The sequence below is a fragment of the Pleurodeles waltl genome, chromosome 1_2 (genome assembly GCF_031143425.1).
Source record: "Pleurodeles waltl isolate 20211129_DDA chromosome 1_2, aPleWal1.hap1.20221129, whole genome shotgun sequence".
NCBI lineage: Eukaryota > Metazoa > Chordata > Amphibia > Caudata > Salamandridae > Pleurodeles > Pleurodeles waltl.
Genome location: NC_090437.1, coordinates 541,558,444 through 541,585,856, shown reverse-complemented (window position 1 = coordinate 541,585,856; position 27,413 = coordinate 541,558,444).

Below are 27,413 nucleotides of genomic sequence, written 5' to 3'. Positions count from 1 at the left end.
ATGGAATGCCATGCAAAGAAATTCGCTTCCTCCTGTTTCTGTGCACTGAGGACTTATAGAAAAATCTTCCCATTTCTTCCTTTCTCAGCAAAAAGGCTTATTGTTCAGGCCTTAATCCTTTCACGTCTTGATTGGGGCAATGTCCTGATTATGAGCTCTCCTAAATATGTCCTGAGGAGGCTGCAGGTAATACAGAATGCCGCTGCCCGTCTCTTGTTGGGGATTCCGAGTCATCTTTCAGTAAAATCCACCTTGGCCTCCCTTCATTGGCTACCCTTTGTAGGAGGCTGGCCTGCCTTATACTGGGTACCAATGGTACTTACACCTTGTGCCAGGTCCAGTTATCCCTTATTAGTAGATTAGTAGTGTTCTAGCAGCTTAAGCTGATAGAGGTAGCTATAGCAGAGCAGCTTAGGCTGAACTAGGAGACATGAAAAACTCCTACTATACACTTATATCATATAGGTACTGTATCATAAGAAACACAATACTCAGGGTTACTAAAAATAAAGGTACTTTATTTTAGTGTCAATGTGCCAAAAATATCTCAGAGGATATACTCCCTTAGGAGGTAAGTAAAATACACAAAATATACACACAAACCAAAATCAGGTAAATAAAACAGTCGGGAAGTAGTGCAAACACTGTAGAAGACAATAGGATGCAAAAGACCTAGGTGCAACACAAACCACATACTAAGAAAGTGGAATGCGAACCACAAATGGACCCCTAGGCTGGTGCAGTGTGTAGAGCGTTGCTGGGAGTTCAATAAAACACTAAGGGTGTCCAAGATACCCCACCCCAAGATCCTGAAAAGTAAGAGTAAAGTGCTACTACTTCCCCAGAAACACACTAAACTCGTGATAGAGGATTTTGCAAAGACCACAACAGAATGCAAAGCACTGAAGATGGATTCCTGGACCTGAGGACCTGCAAAGGAAGGGGACCAAGTCCAAGAGTCGTGAAAGTGTCCAGGGGAGCAGGAGCCCACCAAAACCCAGATGAAGGTGCAAAATGTCTGCCTCCAGATGGAAGAAGCTGAAGATTCTACAACAACAGAAGGTGCTAGGAAGCTCTCCTTCATACAGAAGATGTCCCACGGAGTGTTGGAGGATGCAGGGTTGTTTTTTTGGAAAAAGATGACAAACAAGCCTTGCTAGCTGCAAAGGTTGTGGTTGAAGAAAAAGGGTGCTGCCCGGGCACAGGAAGGACCAGGATGTCGCCACTTGGAAGAGGAGACAAAGGGGGCCCAGAACAACGTAGAAAGCCCATGCACAAGAAGGCAGCACCCACAGAAGTCCTTGAACATGGGTTCAAGAAGACTGAGCACAGCAGTTGTCTCAACACTATGAAAGAGGGTCCCACGAAGCCTGATGTCAACTCAGGGAGTTGAGCAGTGCAGGATGGAGTGCTGGGGACATGGGCTTGGATGTGCACAAAGGATTCCTTGCAAAAGTGCACAGAAGCCCTAGCAACTGCAGTTCACGCGGTGCACAGGATTACTGTCTGGAGAGGGGAGGCAAGGACTTACCTCCTCCAAATTTGGACAGTTGGACCACTAGACAGTCTGGGACACTTGGGTCCACCACCTGTGTTCCAGGGGTCACGCTCGTCAAGATGCAAGGGGTCCCAGAGTACTGGTGATGCTGACGTTTGGTGCCTGCTGGAGCAGGGGGAAGATTCCGTCGACCAACAGGAGATTTATTCATGGCTTCCAGTGCAGAATGAAGGCAGGCAGGGCCAAAAGCTCGCACCACCAGGAAACAGTTGAGAAAGCCGGCAGGATTAGGTGCTACAATGTCTCTGGTAGTCTTCTTGCTACTTTGTTGCAGTTTTGCAGGCATCCTGGAGCAGTCAGCGGTCGATCCTTGGCAGAAGTGAAAAAGAGCGGTGCAGAGGAACTCTGGTGAATTCTTGCAAGTCGTTATCTGAGGAATAGCCCACTGGAGAGACCCTAAATAGCCCTCAGACGAGGACTGGCCACCTAGTCAGGTAATCACCTATCAGGAGGGGTATCTGACATCACGTGCTGGCACTGGCCACTCAGAAGCCTCCAGTGTTACCTCACACCCCTGGATTCAAGCTAGCAGAGGTCTGAGGCACACTGGAGGAGCTCTGGGAACCACCCCTGGGGTGGTGATGGACAGGGGAGTGGTCACTCCCCTTTCCTTTGCCCAGTTTCGCACCAGAGCAAGGACTGGGGCTTCCCTAAACCGGTGTAGACTGGCTTATGCAAGGAGGGCACCATATGTGCCCTTCAAAGCATTTACAGAGGCTGGGGGAGGCTATTCCTCCCCAGTCCTTAACACCTATTTCCAAAGGGAGTTTGTTCCTCTGTAACACCCTCTCTCAGAGGAAATTCTTTGTTCTGCCTTCCTGGGACTGGGCTGCCCAGACCCCAGGAGGGCAGAACCCTGTCTGTGGGTTGGCAGCAGCGGTAGCTGCAGCGAAAACCCCAGAGAGCTGGTTTGGCAGTACCCGGGGTCCATAGTGGAGCCCCAGGATGCATGGGATTGGCACCCCAATACCATATTTGGCATGGGGCGACAATTCCATGATCTTAGACATGTTACATGGCCATATTCTAAAAGTTACCATTGTGAAGCTACATATAGGTATTGACCTATATGTAGTGCACACGTGTAATGGTGTCCCCGCACTTACAAAGTCCGGGGAATTTGCCCTGAACTATGTGGGGGCACCTTTGCTAGTGCAAGGGTGCTCTCACACTTACTAACTTTGCACCTAACCTTCAGCAAGTGAGGGTTAGACATATAGGTGACTTATAAGTTACTTAAGTGCAGTGAAAAATGGCTGTGAAAGAACGTGTGCGTCATTTCACTCAGAGTGCAGTGGCAGTCCTGTGTAAGATTTGTCTGGGCTCCCTATGGGTGGCAAAATAAACGCTGCAGCCCATAGGGATCTCCTGGATCCCCAATACCCTGGGTACCTAGGTACCATATACTAGGGAATTATAAGGGTGTTCCAGTGTGCCAATTAGAATTGGTGAAAATGGTCACTAGCCTATAGTGACAATTTTAAAGGCAGAGAGAGCATAAGCACTGAGGTTCTGGTTAGCAGAGCCTCAGTGGCACAGTTAGTCACTACACAGATACACACATTCAGGCCACAAACTATGATCACTGGGGTCCTGGCTAGCAGGATCCCAGTGAGACAGGCAAAAACAAACTTACATACATGTAGAAATGGGGGTAACATGCCAGGCAAGATGGTACTTTCCTACACCCATAGAACAGGTCATAAAGTTCAAAGCAGCCTGTGTTGTTTATCGAGCTCTTCATAACAGAGGTCCAGTTTTTCTTAGACAGATTATAACCCCCTACACTCCCCAACAACTACTCAGATCCTCTTCTGCATCCTTGATTAGTATACCTCAGTTTAAAAGATCGAAATGGGGAGACAGATCCTTTGCTCTCAGGGTAGCCCAACTATGTAACTCTCTCCCGGTCAAGTTCGATCAGTGGATTCTGAACTCTCCTTTGGGAAATTGCTGAAGACCTTCCTTTTTCCTTCATAGGGCTTCTCAGTTGTTGTCTGCTTTTCTGGTTCCGCATTAGCACTGGGAATCATTTTGTCAGCCGTGCGCTTTACAAAGTGCCAAAATTGAAATAGAAATAGGATCCTATTGAAGTGCTTTACATTTCTGTTACTTTGAGGTTGGTTTGGTGGTGTTCTAAAGTGTTTGATACCATGCTTTTCTAGAAAATACATCAGTTAAAAAAAAAAATGAATTGAACACCCTTATCTGTCCTGAATGTGCTAGTTCAATGATCTTCTGTGAAAAACATGAAGGTGGAACTACTTTGTCTCCAAGTACTAGCTTACCACCTTCTATCGGCAACTCATCTGATATTTTCCAAAACTTTTGTAGTTCACCAATCAAACTTTTCTCTTTTTTTATCCAACCTAACATCACCTGTGGTATCACTTCCTTCAGCACTTCATACTCATCAACAACTCTTACCCAATCCTCATCCCTCTTACAAATACTTACATCTCCAATATGCTTTATAAAACATTCATCTATTTCAGATGCCCGCTCATAATCTCCAGAATCTTCAATAGGTAACTTTCAAGGGCAGTCTGCTCCGTGATTTTTCCCACCTGGGATATACTCCACTGAGAATGTAAATTCTAAAACTCTAGCAGATAATCTGGCAATCCTAGCAGTCAAGCATTTTAATTTTTTTCATGACAAAATGTCTACCAAAGGACGATGGTCTAACTTTAACACAAATGGCTTTTCCCAGAGAACTTCCCCAGACTTCGTACACACGCTAGTACTTTTATGACTGAATATTTACTTTCTGCCAAACATAATGTTCTGGAAGCAATTACTATTGTGTTTTCATGGTTGCCATTCAGCTGGCACAAAACTGCTCCCAGTCCATATATGCATCGATCCACTGTGACAATTGTGTTTCTAGCTTCTACAAGTGACTGTAGTGCAGGTGCTTTAATTATCTCCTGTCTGACTCTCTCAAAAGTTCTCTGGCATTTCCAGTACCATACAAGCTCTACATTTTTTTTTAAGAATAATTTAAATCACTCAGTGACATTTGAAAAATTTCTCAGGAATTTTGCATTAAACCTAGAAAATCCTAGAAAAGATAGCAACTGCTCTCTGCTTTTCAGTGCGGGCTTCAACTATACTCTTGACCAGACATGGGTGGTCATTATGAACATGGTGGGAAAACACAGCCGACCGCCGTGGCGACGGTGAACAGAAGACTGCCATTGGCGGTGAACAGCACCATATAATGATGCCAAAATCAGAAAACCTCAAAAAATTCTGCTACCTCTAGCCAATTCCTGGTCCCTTGATGCAGAAAAGCTGTACACCCCACCCTGCCACCTCCAAGCAGACAAATCTTCCGCCCTCCAAATAATGATGCACAAATCACCGCAGCAGATTGTGGATTTCCAACGACCATTGGCGGTATGGACCGTCATGGCCAGCAATTGGACCCAACAGCAAGAAATGCACACATTGGCAAGTTTGAAACCCGCACACCTGACTTACATCCACAACATTATAAAACACTCACATTCACACCCCAACAATACTTTGCAACAGCAATAGGACAACTGAGATTGAAACACAACACACATACACTGAACACAACATCACACAAGTCACACACCCAACCACACAACAGCACCCTTACCAATATTCCTACAACACACCACCCACAACACACACCAAGGCACCCCTAAGCACCCCGCTTCACAGATAGGGAGCTAATAACAATGGTGGATAAAATACTGAAGGTTGAGCCACAAACCTTTGGGGCACAGGTGCAGCACACACCCATCGCCAGGAAGATGGAGTTATGGCAGACTATAGTAAACAAGATCAATGCAGTGGGAAACCATCCACGCACAAGGGATGACATCCGCAAGAGAATGAACGACCTGCGCAGGATGGTGAGGTCTGTGGTGTCCAGGCACAACATTGTGGTCCATAAGACTGGGGGAGGACCCAGACCTACACCCCTGACTACACCGACTGGGAGGAGAAGGTACTGGCTATCTTGCACCCTGAGGGCCTCACTGGACTCACTGGAGGACTGGACTCGGGTAAGTCATCTACAATTACTTCATATCCACCACACCTGTAATTCATGTACCCCCCCACGCCTCCCACTACCACCAGGACCACTACCCCACCCAGGCCACAATCACTACATCCAGTCACACTGCATGCCCACAAATCCACTAACAGGCCAACCTCCCTCCCCCTGTGCACAGCCACCTACCCCTGCAAGGAATCACAATGGCACTACTGCACCCACAATGCACCTCCACATCCCATGCAAAATGTAAGGACTACACCACAATAGGTCACTGCATGGCCCGACAGGGGAATAAACAGCACAAAATAGGGCAGAGCTGTGCATCCTTATTCGAATTAGTACATGTGACATACATGTCCTTTTCCCCCTGTCGCGTTGGCTCTCATTATCCTAAATGAGACTACTGGATGTTTGGGTATCAGGGTCGTTCTCAGTGTGGGGGACTAAGTCGAACCCACGGAGAAGGATCCCTGTCACCCTCAATCCGGTCTTGCTCCGGCTAACTAGCAGTGCCTCATCTCTCCCAAAGGGAAGGGATGATTGGGCAGCCGAGCGCATGACATCTTAGAGCTTCTCAGGGAAGTCGTGGTCACTCAGATCTCAACCAGCTCTCTCATACAAAGTGTGGTCTCATATACAAATGACAAAGGCAGTTTAAGTTTTACAGATTGATTTTATAAAACAACTGCATTTTAGATAATAAGGTGTGAGCCGCAATAACCAGAACGATACAACACAGTAGGATTGAAATAGTAACGAGGAGAGTGAAACATAGAAATAACGCTATCATAGTGTTATCAAATTACGTTCTCTCTACTAAGTTCTATTTTGAGCACAGCATGTTAAGCTCTAAGCTTGCCTTTCAGATTCCCCGGGAGGACATCAACCCTCATACCTGAGCAAAGGCCTGTGATCTGGATCAGCATCTGCAACAGGGCAGTCAGTGTCTAGTTGTGGTTCCCTGGTCAGAATCTCCCTCTTACGTGTATTAAGACTAGGAAGTGTTTTTATAACTAACATGTCGTGCTAAAAAGCGTCCCTACGTAAGAATGTGTATTGTCTAAGCCAAAAGACTAAACTCCTACCACGTCTATCGGCAATGTACCAGACTGTATCCTTGACTGAAGCACAGAGTAAGCAAGAATGTATTATTGGAGAACTCCGGTGCTGAAGTAGGCTAAACAGTGTGATAGAAGAAAATAAAACAAGACCGTGAAACTGGTTATTGAAAAATAACAGTGCGAGGCCGAATAAAATGCATCTAGAACAAAGTGCACAGAGGCCTAATGCTTTAAGCAAACGCGCAAAGGCTATATTAAAAATGGCTACACTACACCCCCACAGGCACCACCACCCATGCCACCCTGACGGAAAGGCCAAGGAGTGCCAGCACCCCCACATGGAGACAGAGGCCCCACTCAGGAGACTGGAGAGGGATGTATGGACAGTGAGGATTACCCTGGCCCGTCACACAGTCCTGGGCTGTCACCCTCAAGAGGCCCCACCTAGGATACCATTGACACCCCTACCACCCAGCCACCAACATCAGCTCTGTCTCCAGGCCACAGACTGGCAGACCACAAGTACAGAGGCCAGAGTCACCACCAACTAACAGGCAGGGTGATGATGGCCCCAGTGCAAGTGGCAGCAGACACACAAGAGACCAGCAACCCTACCCGTGCAGCCCAGCAGCAGACACTCAAATGGGCCCTCAGACCCCGAGATGGGCTAGAACACCTGCCAAGACCAAGGCCCCCACAAAGAAGTGACTTTGACCTGAACTGTCTCCCAAATGTGCCACTGTACTACCATCCTCACCCGCCAATAGCAACATAACAACTTGCAAGGGACATATGGACCAATTCCCACTGCCACCAATCTCTGAGCCCATCTACCTAGTGTGGACATCCACCATGAGCCCACTCCCTATCACTGTACAGTGCACCAATGCAATTGTGTCACCAAATAAAACACATTTACACTAATTCGTATGTCCCCTGTCATTATGGAAATGCAATTGTAAGTGTGAATGCATTTGCCAGTCAATTCCATATTCATACCTTTATTGCAGGAATGGTACCCCACGCACAACATCGTCTGTAGTAAACCCCAGATGTATACCATGTTGGTTTCTATGGCACATGCTACCTTATTCTTCAAGTCACAGTGTCAATGACTACAGACACCACATCCCCAAACAAATAATTCAGACAAACATTATGCAGTGCAGACAACAGCATCAGTAAAATGTACCTCATAGTAACTAGAAGTCTAGTTGGATCAGCTGGTTCCTGGAGTGGACATCTTCCCCCTCTTCATCCTCACCATTACTCTCATCCCCTCTCAGAGGTAGCAGGTCTGGATGTACAGAACCCTCCTCCTCCTCTAGTAGAGGGATTGCTTGCTTCACAGCCATGTTGTGCAGCATGCAGCAGGCCACCACTATTCTACACACCTTGTCAGGGCCATAGCACAGGGATCCCCCAGAGAGATGGAGGCAACAAAATCTAGCCTTAAGGAGACCTATGGTGCACTCAATCACCCACCTAGTACGTCCATGGGCCTCGTTATAATTCCTCTCTGCATCTGTCCTGGGATTTCTCACAGGTGTCAGGAGCCATTGCAAGTTAGGGTAGCCCAAGTCACCTGCAAAAGTGGTTGAAACAGGACTGTAACAAAGTGCCATTACTTGCAGGCAGTCTGGCTGTCAGCTATGTACTGGTTCAGTGTCATACACACTCACCTATGAGCCTTCCTCTGTCCGCTTATAGTTGTTCCGTCATGTGTGGCACACTGCTGTTCCTCAGGGCAAAGGAATCAAGAACTGATCCAGGAAACCTGGCACTTACATGGGAAATGCACTGGTCAGCAGTACACACCAATTGTATATTCAATGAGTGAAAGTTATTCCTGTTCCTGTACACCTGTTTATTCACTCTTGGGAGATGAGAGCTATGTGGGTGCCATCAATGGCACCTATCACATGGGGATTGTTAGCAAAGGCATACAATTCAACTTTGATGGCAGGGAGCTCAGCCCTTTGGGAACACTTGACATATGTCTGCAGGTGTTGTACAAATGCATCCAGGAATTTGGATAGGACAAGGCTAAACATTGGCTGTGAGGACCCTGTACCCATGCCCACTGTCACCTGAAATGAGCCCGTAGCCAAGAAATGGAGTACAGAGAACACTTGTACTTCATTAGGGATGGCGTGCTGATTCCGATTAGCTGGTCTCAGTACAGGATCCAGTAAAACACAGAGGTCATGGATTGCTGTACGATTGAGTCTGTAGGTGACAATGATGCGATGTTACACCATGGTCTCCAAATCAACAAGAGGTCTGTACACAGATGGAACCCTCCCTCGCCACATGGGTCTGTACGTATGGGGAGGAAAGAACACATATGAAGGACACACATACGCATGCAAAACATCTTGTGCATGAATAACTGCTGTACAATACGTAGGTTACACACACAAACGATGTATGATGTACACATTTAGGGACATGTATGCAGTGATACCTCTGCACTGATGTGAGGAACAGACACTCATGTGGGCAGACAACTAAGGGGTGGGATCTGAAGGCCCTGAATGGGGCCCTTGACCAGGAAATATGTATGTGGTGCTAGCAAAATGGCAGACTCCTTCCATCCAGATATGAAGGAGTGGAAGTGACATCATTCGGCTGGCGGTAGTTGTCATGGCGGTAGGCGGTGTTCACCACCATTCACCCATTCATTGGTTTACATGGTTGTCAATGGGGAACCTGGGCCTATCATGATCGCCGCCGGCGGTGATGGTGCACGCTGCCGCAGAGCGTATGCCATGTCGTCACCCCAATTTCACTTGACTCCCGGATGCCGTGCATGCAAGTACTCCACTGAGTATGCTGCTGTGTCCTGACTCTGGTTGCTCCAATGGCACACGTCACAGGGGAAAGGGCCCTGGCCTTCACCACGAAGGAGCTCCAGAAGGTGGTGGATGGGGTCCTACACCTGTATGCCAAGTTATATGGGTGACCAGAGGAGCGGGGTGAGTTGGCAGTTGTCTTACATGGATGTGTGTGATGGTGGCGGATGCCTGTATTCATGTGTAGTCGATATGTAACTGCACAGGTGCAAATTGTGTGGCAAATACTGTGAGTGAGGTGGTAAAATGATCCTGTGAAGTTTCTGTCCCATAGGGGACGACATGTCAGCTATATCAGATGGGCACATCCTGACGTCTGTTTTACTCTGTGTGTCCCATACAGGTCAGCGCCCCTCAGAAGAGGGGACTCTGGCAGGCCATCTCCAGGGAAGTGCGGACCCTGGGGGTCTAGAACCGGCAGAGCACCCACTGCAGGAAGCGATGGGAAGACCTGCAATGCTGGGCCAGGAAGACCTGGAGGCCCAATGAAGAAGGGGTGCCCGTCGGGCGCGGACCCCCCTAATGTACCGCATTCTGGCAGTGGCATGTCCTGATTTGGATGGGCGTTTGAAGCCAGCACAGCAGCCACAATGGGGTGAATACCAGCACTGTTTCATACCACTTTGATGCATGTGTGTGAGTCCTGTGGTATGTATGCTGTCTAGTGCCAGGCACTCTGACAGGTGTCTTCCAGCAGTCCTGCCCCCCATGGGCACCGAAATGGTTAGGGGCATGCCTAACAGTTCATCAGGTCCCTGTGTCATGTGGGAAATTAGTTTTATGCTGGGGTAGTAGCCACTAGTCAGGGGCATAGTCATGGCTATAGTTGTAGTGCTCCGTGTAGGTGTGTAAGCTGGATTGGAGTGAGTGTACACCAAGTATGTAGAACCATTCAGGTATTTACAGATTTCTCTCAAGTTTGTTCTCCCCACCCCTGTGCTCTTGTGTTGTTTGTGTACATCAGGATCATCTGGCGAGGGAGCAGTGGCACTGGCGAGTGGGGATGCAGCGGCCCACGGTTTCAAAGGAGGCAGAGTCGACCGACGACAAGGGGGCCAGTGGGTTGGAATGCGAGGGGAGGACCACGAGGGAGGCAACTACCACTGGCAGTAGTGACTCTGATACCTCCTCCAATGGCAGTTCCCTTGTGATGGTGGACTCTAGTGGGCCCACCCATTCTGTGTCATCTTCCGCCACCCCCATACCATCATCGCCCTCCCAGTTGCTCCACACCCAGTTGCCCGTGCCCACTCATCCAGAAGGGTGGGCGTCTCCTTCGCCTCAGGCACCTCATCCCCTCCCCCAGTCAGCCCTGCTACCCTCATGGAGGAGGCTATTGACTGCCTGAGGACCATCTCTGTAGGGAAGACAACCATCATGAATGCCATCCAGGGGCTAGCATCCCAGATGCAGCAGTGCAATGGATACCTGGAAGGCATTCACGGTGCCATGTCTGGCCTACAGAGATCTTTTCAGGCTCTGGCCTCCTCTTTTACAGCAGCCAGTGTCCCTGGTCTTTCTGTCCCCCCTCTAACAACCTCTACCCCTTCCAGCACCCCGCTCTCTTCACCCATCCCAAGCACACGTTCAGACAGCCATGCATACACCTCAACACACAAGAAGTACACAGAGATACACAAGCACCACACTTCCCACCACAGGCATACACACAGCCAACATACAAAGGCACACACAACAACATCCACTTTCCCCAGCGTGTCCACCTCTCCCGCCTCCCTCTCTGTCACCTCAACATGCACTCCCACAAGCACTGCACCCTCAGTCACTGCTGTTGGCCCCATTCTTGCATCATCCACCCCAGACACCACACCTGCACTCACCACAACTACATTGACTTACACATATGTCACACTCACCAGACCTGCAGACACCCAGACAAAATCCATTTACACTGGCAGCCTGCCTTGTGCCACTGTGTCCACCCCCCTCCTCCCAAGACACTCAAACGTTCCCAGACACCCACTCAACACATCCACCAAACATCAGCATACAGTACAGGCACCTGCCTCCACGTCCAGCACACCTACACCAGTTACAAGCACTCCCTCTACCTCCCCTCGCACACCTTCATCCATGTCCACCCCAAATGCCCCTAAAAACATTTCCTGTTCCGTGTTGACCTGTTCAAGCCCACTGGCCCACCCTGTCTTGTCCCTAAACGTGCCCACCTCCTTGCCCTGTCCACTCCTTCCTCGTCTAAGTCCGCCCCAGTCCACTCTTCCCATTCTTGTGCCCCTTCCCCAGAGAGGAAAAAGCCCTGTGCTGCCCAGGTCCCTCTGCCATCCCCCCGGTCCAAGTGCGCTCTGCCACCTTCCAAGGGCAAACCCAAACCCCTCCACCTCCCAAACGTAAGCCCAATCCCTCCTCTCAGACGTAAGTCCCCATCCCGCCATCTCCCGCCCCTATTCCCTGAGGTGCCTGGCTGCCCAATCAATCAATCAATCAGTATATTTATAGAGCGCACTACATACCCGTTAGGGTTTCAAGGCGCTGATGGGGGGGGTAAGCTGCTACTGGTCAAGGAGACAGATCTTGAGGAGCCTTCTGAAGGCGAGTAGGTCCTGGGTCAGTCGCAAGTTGGTTGGGAGAGTGTTCCATGTCTTGGCGGCGAGGTAGGAGAAGGATCTGCCGCCGGTTGTCTTTCGGTGGATGCGGGGGACGGTGGCGAGTGCGAGGTCTGCGGAGCAGAGCTGACGGGTGGGGGTGTAGAAGCTGAGTTTGTTGTTGAGGTAAGCAGGTCCGGTGTTGTGGAGTGTTTTGTGTGCGTGGGTGAAGAGCTTGAAGGTGATCCTTTTTTCAACTGGGAGCCAGTGGAGGACTCTCAGGTGGGTTGCCGCAGGGTACGTTGAGGATCAGTCGGGCGGAGGCGTTTTGGATGCGCTGGAGGTGTCGCAGGTGTTTTGTCAGGATGCCTTTGTAGAGTGCGTTGCCGTAGTCTAGCCTGCTGCTGACGAGGGCTTGTGTCACAGTTTTTCTTGTGTCTGTTGGGATCCACTTGTAGATCCTGCGGAGCATGCGGAGAGTATTGTAGCAGGAGGAGGAGACTGCGTTGACCTGTTTTGACATTGAGAGGGAGTAGTCGAGGATGAAGCCCAGGTTGCGTGCGTGGTCGGTCGGTGTTGGTGGGGTTCCTAGAGATGTTGGCCACCAGGAGTCGTCCCAGGCGGAGGGGTTGGTTCCGAGGATGAGGGCCTCCGTCTTGTCCGAGTTCAGTTTCAGGCGGCTGTTTCTCATCCATTCGGCAACGGCCTGCATTTCCTCGTGGAGGTTGGACTTGGCGGTGTGCGGGTCCTTGGTGAGGGAGAGGATGAGCTGGGTGTCGTCGGCGTAGGAGATGATGTTGAGGTTGTATTGGCGGGCAACTTGAGCAAGGGGTGCCATGTAGATGTTGAATAATGTTGGTCTGAGGGATGAGCCCTGGGATACACCGCAGATGATTTTGGTGGCTTTGGAGTGGAAGGGAGGGAGGCTGACTCTCTGGGTTCTGTCGGAGAGGAAGGATGTAGTCCACTCGAGGGCTTTCTCTTGAATTCTGGCTTCGAAGAGGCGGGTTCTCAGAGTGTGATGCCATACCGTGTCGAAGGCGGCTGATAGGTCCAGGAGGATGAGGGCATATGTTTTGCCGTTGTCCATTTGGCGTCTGATGTCGTCTGTGGCGGCGAGGAGTGCGGTCTCGGTGCTGTGGTTTTGTCAGAAGCCGGACTGGGTGGGGTCCAGGATGTCGTTGTTTTCGAGGTGGTGAGTCAGTTGTGCGTTGATGATTTTCTCGATGACCTTTGCGGGGAACGGGAGTAGGGAGATGGGTCGGAAGTTCTTGAGGTCCTGGGGGGTCTGATTTGGGCTTCTTAAGGAGGGCGTTGATTTCGGCGTGTTTCCAGCTTTCCGGGAATGTTGCTGTTTCGAAGGAGATGTTGATGACCATCCGTAGTTGGGGAGCGATGGCTGCATCCGCTTTGTTGTAGACGTGGTGGGGGCATGGGTCTGACGGTGATCCGGAGTGGATGGAGTTCATGAATTTGCGTGTCTCGGTGTCGCTAACGTTGGCCCAGGAGGTTAGGCACTCGGAGCGGGTGATGTTATCGGGGGTGGTGTCTGGCGTGGTGGGGGCAGCTGTGGTGTTGATGCTGTCGTGGATGTTGGTGATCTTTTGGTGGAAGAATGTGGCCAGACAGTCGCATAGCTCTTGTGAGGGTGGAATGTCGTTGACGTTGGCGCTGGGGTTGGAGAGTTCTTTCACGATGCTGAAGAGCTCTTTGCTGTCGTGTATGTTGTTATCTAGGCGGTCTTTGAAGGAGGATCTTTTGGCTAGTCTGATTAGTTGGTGGTGTCTGCGGGTGGCGTCTTTGTGGGCCGTGAGGCTGTCAGGTGTGTGTTCGTGAGCCATTTATTCTTAAGTTTCCGGCAGATGCGCTTGGAGGTCTGAAGCTCTTCGGTGAACCAGGTGGCTTTCTTGGTGGTTTGGTTGTTGGAGGTCTTCTTGAGTGGTGCGAGTGAGTTGGCGCAGTCGTAGATCCACTGTCTGAGGTTGTGGGCGGCAGTGTCTGGGTCGGTGGGGTCATTAGGCGGGTTCTGGGCAAGGGCGCTGGCCAACTGGTCTTGGGCGACTTTGCTCCAGTGGCGGCGGGGTGGCTGTAGGGTGTGGTGGTGCTTGACCTGTTTCTGGAAGGTGAAGTGGATGCAGTGGTGGTCAGTCCAGTGGAGTTTGGTGGTGTGGTTGAAGGTGATGTGGGCGTTTGTGGAGAAGATGGGGTCAAGCGTGTGGCCGGCTGCGTGGGTGGGTGTGGTGAGGAGTTGTCTGAGGCCGAGGTTGGCGAGGTTGGCGATCAGGGTGGTGGAGTTGACGTAGTTGTTGTTCTCGAGGTGGAAGTTAAGGTCCCAGAGGAGGATGTAGTCTGTAGAGGCGAGTGCATGGGCGCTTGCGAGGTCGGAGATGGAGTCACTGAAAGGTGCCGGTGGTCCGGGGGATCTGTAGACGAGCGTTCCTCTGAGGGTGGTGTTGGGGTCGGTGTGTATTTGGAAGTGCAGGTGTTCGGAGGTCTTGAGGGTGTCGTCCGTGTGGGTGTGGACCTTGAGGGTGGCCTTGTGGGCGATGGCTATTCCTCCTCCGATTCCATTTGTGCGATCCCTGCGGGTGATCTTGTAGCCCTCCGTGATGGCTATGGCGATGTCAGGCGCCGAGGAGTCCTTCCACCAGGTTTCGGTAAGGAAGGCCACGTCCGGGGCTGAGGTGTCAAGCAGGTCCCAGAGCTCGATGGCGTGCTTGTGTGTGGAGCGGGTGTTAAGGAGTATGCAGTGGAGGTGGCTGGTTCTGGTATTTGGAGGTTTGGTGGTTCTGTCGCAGGTGAATCTGCAGTTGTGGCAGGAGAAGGGTCCGTGGGTATTTCTTGGTGAGGAGTGGAAGCATGCTGTGGAGCGGCCAGGGTTGAGGGCGTTGAGGTCGCTGGCAATGTAGTGGCGTCTTGAGGTGCGGGGTTCCGTGGGCCGGGGGGGGCGCTAGGCGCGCTCCAGGCGCGGACGGGCGCAGACAAGCTTGCCTCTGCGCCCGCTGCGCGCGCCCGCCATTAAGAAGGGGAGGAGGGAGGGAGGGGCAGCTGGGAGGTGGGAGGCGTCGACGAATGGGGGCTCGAGGGGGGTGGGGTCGCAGGGACGCAGCGGCAGGAAAAGGAGATGGCTCGGGGGTCACACGGGGCGGCGAGAAAAGTGAAAAAACTAACAGCTAAGACAAAACACGCAGATAACAACGGCAGAGACGAGGCTAAACACGGAGAGATACTAACAGCTACAGACAAGGCTAAACACGCAAATACCAACGGCAGAGACGAGGCTAAACACGGAGAGATACTAACAGCTAAAGACAAGGCTAGACACGCAAATAACAACGGCAGAGACGAGGCTAAACACGGAGAGATACTAACAGCTAAAGACAAGGCTAAACACGGAGATAACAACGGCAGAGACAAGGCTAAACACGGAGAGATACTAACAGCTAAAGACAAGGCTAAACACGCAAATAACAAAACGGCTAGGACACGGTAACAAGGTAAACACACGCAGTGATTACGAGATGGCACTTACCACTAGACACAGGGGATGGCCAGTAGGGAGCAGCGAGGGCAGGGGGGTGGACATGGGGACAGCTGGGTGTCGCTGTACGCGCGGGGAGCGATCCAGTGGCCACAGAGGTCAAAGGTCCCATTGATATCCCTTTCGGTGGAGTACCCTGTACACATGTGGAAGTCAAGTTCGGCCCATTTGGACCCTTCAGGCTTTTTCTCATGGACTGGCCAAGGGCCTTATTTGGAGATTCCTTTATTTATTTAGCAATAAAGTTTGGGTGCCTAGTGGTGCTTTTGGCACACTATGGAGATGTGGTTCATCTTTTCATTGAAAGGGTGTGGTGTGCACATGTGTGTACTTTGGGCAGGTTTTATTTGCCTTGTGTCGGGTAAGTAGCTCTTGTTCTGGTGTGTATAGCTTGTGATGGTGTGAGGGGTTGGGAGTGTATTGCAGGGTGGGTGGGGTGGGTGGATGTGCAACTGTGCCCTTTCTTCCCTTGTTTACTAGGTTGCAGTACTTAGGGGCATATTTATACTCTGTTTGCGCCGAATGTGCGTCAAACATTTGGACGCACAATCAGCGCAAACGTTGCCCCATATTTAAACCCTGACGCCCGAGTCCGCGCAAGGGAAAAATCCGCAATGTGTGCCATTTTCTGGATGCGGCAACCCGCCCTGCGTTAATGATATGCAGGGTAGGCGTTCCCGTCCAAAAAACGACGCACACAGCCGTGCGCCGTATTTATGCTTCCGGGCAAAAATGACTCTCGGCCGGGAGGCGGCTCAAAAAAATTACGCAAAGCCCGATTTGCGTCAAAATTTTACGCCTTGGTCAGGGCAGGCGTTAAAATGGGGCAAACACACCTGTATTTAATCAGAACACACAGAACAAACAACAGAGCAGCAGAGCAGCAACAGGGAGAAATGGAGGTGATTTTCATTCAGCGTGCACATCGACGCAGAGCCCTGCAGCAACAACAGCAGCTACAACAAAAACAGCAGGGACCCCAAAGGCAGCGCAGAAGGCAGGAGAGGATATTCCACCCAAGAACAACCCAGCATGGCCTCAGGGAACACGACATCATCCAGAGGTACCGGTTGAAGTGGCAGGCCATTCAGCAGCTGCTGAGAAATATTGAACAGCAGTTGGCCCCCACTTTGGTGACATCCCACACCATCCCAACAGAAACAATGCTGCTTGCCGTACTTCACCTGCTGGCAAGTGGCTCGTTTCAGACAACTGGTGCCCTGGTTGGTGGAATATCACAACCATCATTCTCCGCATTCCTGCCAAAAGTACTGGATGCCATCATTTGCCTGACACCCCTCCACATCTGCTTCCCTAACACACTGCAGAAGCAGCAGGAAACAAAACAGGGGTTCTACGCCATCAGTGGCTTCCCACACGTCCTTGGTGCAATCGACTGCACACACGTACGCCTTGTGCCACCTGCTGCAACAGAACACCTCTACCGCAACAGGAAGCACACACATTCAATCAATGTGCAGGCCATAGTCGATCACCAAGGATTGATCAGCAACATTGTTGCTAAATATCCTGGGAGTGTACATGACGCATTCATCTTCCGTGACTCTACCATCAACCAACACTTCCAGGATGGACGGTATGGCCATGGACTACTTGTTGGTAAGTAAAAAAATCCAACTTATATACACACTGCACAGCAACCCTCTAGGACACACAACACATACACCACAATAGCAACACCTAGCCAGGAACACACTGAGGTCCTGACATCACTAGCCATGTTTCTGAAGTCACCATTGAACCTGTCGCACATTGAAATGTACTCCACAGCTTAATGTGAAGACATTAATGAGTGTGGTTGCCTAAATGTCACCTTGCAAATTGGAAGTGTCACAATAACCTGTACATTAATACATTGCATAAGTCTTAAGGTATGGGATGTCCAGGGTACTTTCATATGAACGTCTTAACTACACTTTCATGTGTTAACTCTGCATGGAACTATCATCTCACCCCCAGTGAAGACACACGGACACCTGTATCACAAGTCACAAGTCAAGGGAGGGCACACTGTTATGAAAATAAAAATACAGACTGCTGACAAACGGCTAGCTAACAAACACTTGCTCAGCCAAGGAAAAAACTCAATGCAAAACTTTTACCCTACAAGTATAGGTTGTCACATTAGTACACAAAAGAGTCACAGACAACACAAGACAACTACTGCAATCAAAGGTCTGTACAAGAGTGCTTTCTACATCTAATTGATCCCATTCTGTGTTTCTATTTCAGCTGATCAGGGGTATGGCATCCAGCCTTGGTTAATGACACCATTTGGGAACCCCACCACTGCTGTAGAGCGGGCATACAACAACGCCCATAAGAGGACACGCAGCATTGTTGAGCGGACCTTTGGGATCCTAAAGTCAAGGTTCCGCTGCCTTGACATCACTGGCGGTAGCCTACTCTATTCCCCAGAGATGGTCTGTAAGATCATACTCACTTGTGCCATATTGCACAACATTTGTGTAAAAAGGAACATTCCCCTCCTTGAACCAAACCCAGACATGCCTGAAGATGACAAAGAGGAGGATGCTGGCCTGCAACAGGAGGGGGAACAACCAAACACGGCAGCAGGAGTGCGTAGGCACCAACAGCTTGTAAATAATTTTTTTTTCATAATTTCTTATATCAACACTTATTGCACAATTGTAAATAAACACAGATAACAAACACCACATCATGCTTTGGCCTATTCATTTCTGCCCACCTTTAGTTCGAAATTTCTGAAGAAGAATGTCGTCTCATTGAGCAATAATGATATAACAATCATGACACAAACAAAAAACATCACAAATGTATGCACAGAGGGTAAGATGTTACATCATACATTACCATCCACAGAGGCCAACAGGAGTACAAATGTGGCAATTACACATGCCTGATCCAGACACCTGAGACAGTCTCTCACTCAGCCCAAAAATGTAGATCATTTGAAAGTCTCATCACACGTGTTCAGTGACAGGGTGGGACCATCCATGTGTACGTGACCATGTCCTCAATGGCTTCTCTCAAGTATTTGATATGAACAATGCCCAATTGGAACAACATTAGCTGCCACTAACTCATGAGGAGACCTTGAAGTTACAGTGACAACATACACCCAGACAGGTGATAGTGGATCCACATTCGCACACACATATAAACATATGTCATCCAATCAACCAAATATTTGCAAGCTGCCCATCACAGTAGTGTCCCAGTTTGAACCTAGCAGGAAGAATTTAACATGCCACTAAACAAGGTAATGCATAAAGGGCCACATACATCAACAATCTATTTGTCATCAGCACATGAGGAACGCTGAGATTTTGCAAACATAGTCATTGCAAAATGGTATGTCAGATTGCTCCAAATCATCAATAGTGCAAACGTCAAATGGGCAAATGAGATGAATGAATGGCTAACAGTGATTCATACCCTATGGCCTTACATTAGCCTGCTGCTGCAGGTTTTGCATAACAGAATAAATAAAAGCCATGGATACATTAGCAAATCTGGATGGGCAAACCCTAGGGTGCTGGGGGCCTAAGTCCACCTCTTCCGCCCCCAAATATACAAGAATCATGTACTTGTGAACTAAACACATGCATAAGGCACATGTGTGGCCTACATGTCAAAAGTCAAACACAAATCAGATACACAAAATCATAATAGGACATGGTTAGCCCCATAAAAACTGTAAGTGACTATTGCACTCCCTGTTTGGACTATAGATAAATGCCTTACCATGATAATTGTGGACACATTTTTGAGAAGGAATACATCATGGTATCCCATCCATCATTTCAAAATAGCCATCAGCAATTACCTAAAATATGTGTACAAATATGGTTAATACATTTTTTTAAGGTATCATAAACTTAAAAAAATGAAGACATAATTTAAAAATGCGTCAAAATTCCACGCATACAGCATGGGCGTCATAATTTTTTCAGGTACAGGAGTGCACAGAATGCAGAGTCAAAAAATATGATATGAAAATTAATAAATTAATAAGGTACATGACATGTCAGATGGCTCATGTTTTCAACACATACCGGATGCCTGTAGCTGTATGTAATGTAGTGTTGCCTTTGTGTCAGACAAGCGATACGTTAATGCCTCTATTTGAACTCTACAGGTCATATTGGCCAGTGAGAAAGTCATGTAGAAACAACATACCTACATAAGTTGACGCCATAGCTAGACAGAAAATTGTAAACCCATGATGATGCTATAAATGTGTGGTGCCTTCACGTCACATGAAGTTAGCTATGTTGTCCACACATATGTCACATGTGTGTCTGGTTGCTGTGTTTTGAAAATGTCCACCTAGCCTGTTTGATTGTGAGGGGTCATGCAGTCCTCAAGTAACCAGCTTTTGGATGTCTCTCTGGGATGCACATGATGAGATGTATGCAAGCCATTATTGTTGGGGCATACTAATGGAGGGGTATCTTTGACAACACCTGACTGTCCTGGCCACTGCATGTGTGTAGTAGGGTGTGTAACTGTAGCAGGAGACTCATCCAATGTTAATGTTGAATAAAAATTCATCCATGCAGTATGAGCATGTGGTAAAGTGTATCATTACCATGTCATATTCACACAGTGTCATAGTAACTGCAATTATTTGTCAGTGCACCGAGTCTGAGTATATTCTTCCTTTCATGCTTTACAGGTGGACCAGCACCGTACACCGTGGGAGAGGTGGCACATTTTGAGGACCCCGATACCTACAGTGAGTGTGGCCTGAGTGCTATATTTATTGTTTGCTAGTGATGCATGATGGACTACTGTGTGTTCAACAGAATTCATGATTTGATGCGCTGGCCGTTCATTGGCATTGTTGCTTTAGTGGGATTTCAAATATCACTTCTGTTTCTGTAGACCAATACTTAGCCATCTCTCAGATTTAGGGGCTGTAGGTCATTCCAGTTGGGCTGCTATGGGGAATGGGATGAGTCATGTGGAATACACTGGTTAATGTAAGAGTTGCTCGGGGACTTGGCTTGAACTGAGTCTGCTTATCAGACTGACATTCTCCCAGATAGCTTTGGCAAATGGCTTGTATGAAATGTGCAGCTTCCTAGTTGAGGATGCACTGTGTACACTGTCGGTTGGATCTTCCGGGGGCATGTACTTCCACTAGTTGAACTAGAAGTGTGTGTGACTAGAGTGCAATGGCCTAGGTGTTCAGTCGACTCATGATCATGGGTGTTCTTGCTCCTCTGTGTGCGTTGTAAAACATGCCTCAATGATAGTATGTGATGTTGGCCTGAGTCAGAGCATTTTGACATGTGTGGACCTTGGATATGACAATGTTTGGCTGACTCCAACGTGTTGCTAGCCCTTCATTGGTGTTGTGTGTGAAGGCACATACTTGTTGACCTTTCTATACACTCCTGGGTGTGCATTGAACCTGGGATTGTTGGTTGTTCTTCCCACCCCACCCTCAAAGACTGCCATGTGATTGGGGATAGGGTACCTAGGACTGTAGCAACCAGTATGTTACACGTACTTGTGACCTTTTGCAACTTTGTTTGGAACCTAGGGCCAGATGTAGCAAACAGTTTTCAAGTTGCAAACGGCAAATATCGCCCTTTGCGAGTGGCAAACGTCTGTTTGCTATGCAGAAATGCATTTTGTGAGTCGGAACCGACTCGCAAATAGGAAGGGGTGTTCCCTTCCTAATTGCGACTCGCAGTGGTATGCAATTCCATTTGCGACCGAGTACGTGGTCGCAAAGGGAGTGGCAGTTACCATCCACTTGAAGTGGATGGTAACCCACTCGCAAACTGGAAGGGGCCCCCATAGGACCCCTTCCCCTTTGTGAGTGGACCCAAAAATATTTTGGCAGAGCAGGCAGTGGTCCAAGGGACCACTACCTGCCCTGAAAAAATCCGACAAATAAAGGTTTTGGTTTATTTTTCTAAGTGCAGCTCGTTTTCCTTTAAGGAAAACGGGCTACACTTGGGGACAAAAACACCTGCTTTATTTAAAAGCAGTCACAGACATGGAGGTCTGCTGTTCCCAGCAGGCCTCCATCCCCGTGAGTGCCCATAGTCGCTAAGGGGGCGCAAATTGGGACCCACCTCATTGATATTAATGAGGTGGGTCTTTGCGACCCCATAGCGACTCGCAGACGGTGTCGGAGACACCGTTCTGCATAGCAAATTGAAAGTCGCAATTTTCCGTCTTCTTACATCTGGCCCCTAGTGTACACATTCGGTTATGGCCCATGGGTTCAATATTAGCAAACCACAAATTACAAATGGCATTGAGTGAGGGTTGTGATAGTTATCACATAGAGTGACATATGTAGTGAAGTCAGTATGCGGAAGAGGTTCAGCCATAATGTCAGATGCATTAGGCATTATTTGGATGAGTAGTTTAGGCTGATGTCATCCATCATGTAGAGACATGGATATGCTAGGTGTGAGATGCCCTTATGTATGTAGGCTTCACATGTACTTCCTCTGAGACTTAAAGTGAACTATGTTGTGACAATTGCTGCAACAAATACATTACAAGTAATGTACAAATAACCCATTGTGCTACTCCACCCAATGCAATTCCAAAGGTAAATATTTGCCATTTCTCTTCACAGCTGCAAACATGAGTGCCGCAGATAGACACCAATTTGAGAGGCGTGCCATGCGATACAGGCACATCCTGCAGGTGCAGTCGGGGTACCGGAGGATGGCCCGAAAATATCAATCAGATCGGGCCTCCGGGGCATGGTGGGCCTCACCACAGGGTGGGCCTACATTGCCCACAACAGCCACCAACACCACATCCACCAGGTCTCCCCAAGTGGCCCCAGCAACGTCGGGCACAGTTGACCCTGGCTCCTCATCCAGACCTGGACCCAGCCATGTTCAACAACCAGGACAGTCCAGTGGGCATTCAACTGCTGGCACAAGGTCCACCTCGGCCGGCACACAGACAGCATCAGCCCCTCCTGTGGACCCAGCCGCATTCCTGGCATTGAGCCGTAAATTGGACAAGGTGTTTAATAAGGTGGACAAGCTGAGCCAGGATGTGGCGTATATAAAAAAAAGGGTTCGCTCCATCAGGCGGACCCTACGGAGGGCCAACCTCTAGGACATTTGCCTTGTTTTACTTTTACCCCTCCACTCTCTCCTCTTTCCTATTTTGTACTGATAGTTGGGTTTTGGGGATTAGTATTAGGTTAGTATAGGTAATTAGCTTAGTTAGTGTTAGGGAAGAGGGTGGGGGGTCCTTATTCTTTCTATCTTTATTTTTTGGGTGGGTGGGGGTCAATGTTGGGATTCCTGTTTCTTTAAAAAAAATATATACAAAAACCAAAACAAAATAAATAAAAAAAAAAATATATATATATATATATATGCTTGTTTAGGATAGTATAGTATGTGTGTAGGTTAGTAAGTGTTGTCCTGCATGTGTCCTGTCTCATAATGGTGGGTGGGGGGTTGATGTTTAGATCGTTTCGTTATATGTGTAGAGTAAGTTTAGCTTAGGTTAGTTAGGGACAGTTGTGGGTTAGTAGTAGTCAGGTTAGATTAGTGTATGTATTACTTTTCCCTTAGTTGCCTCTTGTGTGAATAAATAGTAATAAATATATAGTTAACCCTTTACATGATGCTTTAGGTGCTACTTTATCATGGCCTTGACATCAGTGTAGGTGAATGTTTTTGTATGACATTAGTGTCCTATGCTAGCCATCCCCAGAAAATGGAGGTTTAACATGCCAGCTACCCCTGTGATCACTTGGTAAGTATGCACCATTTGGGAGACCCACCATTGGTAGTTTGCATTGATCACCAAGGTTTTGTGTTGGTGAGTATGTATTCTACTTCACAAAGTGTGCTTCCAGACTTGTTATTGTGGGTAATTTCATAGGTCGGACTGCAGTGTGATGTTCAGGGAGATCATTGTAGATGAGGTGTTGTTAACACTCTTGTCTTGTTGCCTTCATTGCTGACCTACATCATGTGTGTGCTAATTCTGCATGACTTTCCTTCATGGAAGTATACTCAGAAAGGGTGATTGATGCAGTGTTATTTGTTTATGTTTGCTTACATTTTGCAGCATAATTTCATGTTTTAGTATTGCATGGTGCCTACATATCTCAGCCACCATTAGTTGACTAGAATTGCTATAGATGGTGCATCATTCTGTCCAAAACACCATGATTGTGTGTGGTTAGTCCCTTCATCAGTTATTCTCCTCAGTATGGTAAGGCTATGATGCAATCCTGGCCACTGCACAGATGTATCAGACTACATGATGTCAGGACAGTTGTATTGACAAGCTACATGGTTGCCACACAGGCACTTTGGAGTTATGTACTGCACAGTTGAAGTGTTAAATAACACAGAGACATATTAGGTGTGCAAGTGCTATTTATTTATAGGTGCTGTAGTGCAAAATGTCCATTGTCCATGATTGCTGGGTCCGTTCTGTTGCATTCTTACATAGTGATCCTACAGAAGGGGTGTGGATGGTGCTCCTGACATGCTGGGGTGATGTCACAGACAGTGCAGAGGGACAGGAATTGGCAAATAGTAGGAGAGAGACATTCACTGGCAATGCTGACAAGTCATACAGTGGATTGCAGAACAGTCATTGAGTGTAGTTGTAGTGAGACTGGCATTTGTCAAAACGTAGGACCTTGGTCAAAGTAGGCCATGGTGCAGGGACTAGTGCTTCCGGGTACTCTTCCGTGTGAATGTGATCTGTTCCATGTCTTCTTCTTCTGATGTGTGTGTTGCCTGGTTTGTCCTTGTTGTTGTTGGTTGTGAAGGGGCAACACACACCTCAGTGTTAGAAGACGTGGAGGCAGACATCCCGGGGGCTGCTCCCTGTGGAGTTATTAAGGGCAGTACTGCAGCAAGGAGGGCCTGCTGGTTTTTGAGAATGGCAGCCACATCACAATGGTAGGCAGCCAGGTCGGCCCTGAGGGGTTCAATGTTGCATTCGTGCACACGTTGACTGGATTGCAGTTGTAGGTGTTGTGTCAACTGGATGACAGCTGTGCTGATTTCCTTCAGTGTTTTGGCAAGTTCCTGCAAGAGAGATGTTCGGGCTTCCATAGCAGCTGCCTGATCTGCAAATGACGTCATGCACGAACGCACCCCCTCAAGGCTGGCTGCCATGTTTTGCATCCCCACCTGCACCTCCTTGGTCAGCTCCCGCTGGACACCAACTACAGTTCTTTCAAAGCTGGTGCCAGTGTCGTCAGAGTCCTCAGCTGTGTTGGAGCTGGCAGGTCTCACAATTGGGGTGGTGGGTGGTTCTTCTGTGATGGCTGCTTCTTCTGTGCTCCTCCTTGTGACTGAAGGTGGGGTCTGGAGGCTTTCAAGGACCTTTTGGATGGTCTCCTGGGAAATATTTATGGGCTCGTCATCCATGTCATCAGGGAAATCAGGGACAGGCATATCTGCAGGAGATCCATGTTCCTCTGCAATGAAAGAGGGTACAATTAGTGTGTCTGTGTTGTGACAATTTTGCCATAAGATGCAAGCCTTTGGATGACTTAACTTTGTGCTCTGGTTTGGTATTGGTATCTGCTGTCCTTCATATGGGCATTGTTATAGGCCTATGGCCCACCTGTGTGTCACATGTATGATATTGAGTTATCAGACTTGTCTGCCTAATTGCCTCTAGGTGTTGCTTTGTCCAAATTTGGGAATAGCCATCTTTTTGTCCTACTGGTCCCTCCGTGTATATCTATTCTTATGGAGAGACATTTTGTAGCGTGGGCTCTCATTATCCTACATGAGATTACTGGATTTCTAGGCAGCAGGATAGCTAATGGTGTGGGGGACTGAGTGTGACCCACGTGTAAATAACTCTGTCACCCTAATTCTTTCTTTTTGCTCTGGCTAACTAGCAGTGCCTCATGTCTCCCACGGCAAAGAAATGATTAGACAGCCGAGCGCATGACATCTTTGGAACTTCTCTGGGAAGTCGTGGTCACTCAGATCCAAACCAATTCTCTATTTTCCAGTATGATCTCATATACAAATGACAAAGACCATATTGGTTTTATATGATGATTTCATAAAACAACTGACTTTTAGATAATTCGGTGTGAGCCACAATAACCCAAACAATACAACATGGTAGAATTGAAATAGTCACCAGGAGTGTAAAACATTTGAACAAAGCTATCATGGTGCCTAACTGTTTCTACTCTCCCTCTGCTTGTTCTATTTAGAGCACAGCATGTTTAGCTTGGAGCTTGCCTGTCTGAATCACTGGGGAGACATCAGCCCTCATATCTGAGCAATGGCCTGTGATCTGGTTCAGCATCTGCAGCAAGGCGGGCAGCGTCTAGTTGTGGTTCACTGTTCGGAAACTCCCTCTTGCGTGTATTGGGACAAGGAAGTGATTTTATAACTAACATGTCATCGTGATGACAAAGTGTCCCTACGCAGGAACGCCAAATCTGAACTCCTACCACGTCTATCGGCAATGTACCAGACTGTATCCTTGACTGGAGCACAGAGTGAATATGTTCTGGAGAACTGCAGTGCTGAAGTAGGCAAAACAGTCTGATATGACTAAAAAACACCGTAGAACTGGCTATTTACAAAATTACTGATACAAAGCCTAATAAATAGCATTTAGTGCAAAGTGCACAGAGGCTCTAAGCTGTTAGCAAATGAGTAAAAGTACATTCAGGGCAAGGTGCACAAAGGCCTAAAGCCTGAAGCTAATGCGCAAAGTATACGTAAAACTTACCACACTACACTTTGACTGGCTGTGGGTGTTGTGAATGCCCTGGCAGCACACTTGCCTCTCAGGACCTGCCCCAAACACTTTTTATTCACATTGACCTAAATGTACATGTTATGTGGCATATCCTATGCATGGCAATGTTAGGATGTGGTATGGATGTAAACATTGTTGATGTTTCGAGATGATGTTGTGTAATGTGTGTTTAATTGGATTGCCCTGTTTATCGTATCAAGGTCCTATTTGGTTCTCAGACTGTGCAGGTGTGTTTCAGTGACCAGTTGCATGTGTCCCCTCCTAAATGTTGTTGTCTGAGCAGTATGACATTAGTGATGTTGCCTTGTTAGCCAGGCACGTGAGGGACCCTGACGTATGCAGCATGTGTGTGTCCTTAGTGCTGTGTGGCTCCTATTGCTATTTAATTTGGCTGATGTATGTGTCAAGTATAGACATTGACATTTGAGTGTACTGGTGCCTTTGTCTTATTTCTATAAATAGTTGCAGATGTCATCCTCACCCCCTAATTTAGGTATGTATGTTCCATGGGGAGGTTCCTGCCATTTGCTACTATAGCTGCATAGAGATCAGAGGTGTTATTGTCAACTGTTGTCGCAGTTACATTGCAGTTGTTGTTTTGGCTACTGGATTACAGATGGGGACCTAGTTTATGTAGGATACATTTTGACTGACGAGTGCCTGGATCTAAGTTTGACGTAGTGGCCTTCCCACCTGTTGCTGCCTTCCCTTGGCTCCATTGTTGTGATTACAGGATGGCCCCATGGGACTGTTGTTGGTGCTGTATTTTGTCGTGCCCCAGCTTCAGTCTGTGCTGGCCATGCCCCCCTGCCGTGCCCCTTTACCCATGCCACTTCATATATATGCTGAGTTAGATGCATTGTGTAGTAGGTATTCCCCCCCCCCCGGTTGCAGTTATCATTATTGTATTATGATTCCCCATGCGACTTACGTGCGTTGTGTCGTGGTAGTCTGCGCTGTCCTGTCCTTGAATCCCTGTGACGATCTCCTCAGGGATGACGGCTGCACCCATCTCCTCCATGTGGTCC